Here is a 388-nt window from a genome sequence, read left to right as displayed (position 1 = left end):
GCAGATTACTCTCCTTGTGCGGATGACTCTCCTCTTATGTCTCCCGCCGCCGCCGCAGCAGCAGCAGCAGCAGGACCCCCAGCAGCAGCAGCAGCAGCAGCAGCAACAGCAGCAGCAGCAGCAGCAGCAGGAGACTCTCTTGCTGCTGATGTTTTTGATGCTTTTGTTCGTGTTGTGCTGCCATCTACAAGCTGCAGATACACTCAATTTGTTGCTTTCTTTGTTGCTGCTGCTGACGTAAAAAATACAGAGCTGCTGCTGCAGCAGCTCTTTCTGCTGCTCGCCAATAGACAAAGACATATTCGATTGGTAAACCCTAAACCCTAAACCCTAAACCCTAAACCCTACTGGATCAGTTGATAATATCTAGCGGGCAGAGAAAAGAATG

The sequence above is a fragment of the Eimeria mitis genome, genomic scaffold, assembly GCF_000499745.2.
Source record: "Eimeria mitis Houghton genomic scaffold, Emh_scaff1963, whole genome shotgun sequence".
NCBI classification, from domain to species: Eukaryota; Apicomplexa; class Conoidasida; order Eucoccidiorida; family Eimeriidae; genus Eimeria; species Eimeria mitis.
The sequence above is the reverse complement of the archived record's forward strand: the minus strand, read 5'-3'. Positions refer to the sequence as shown.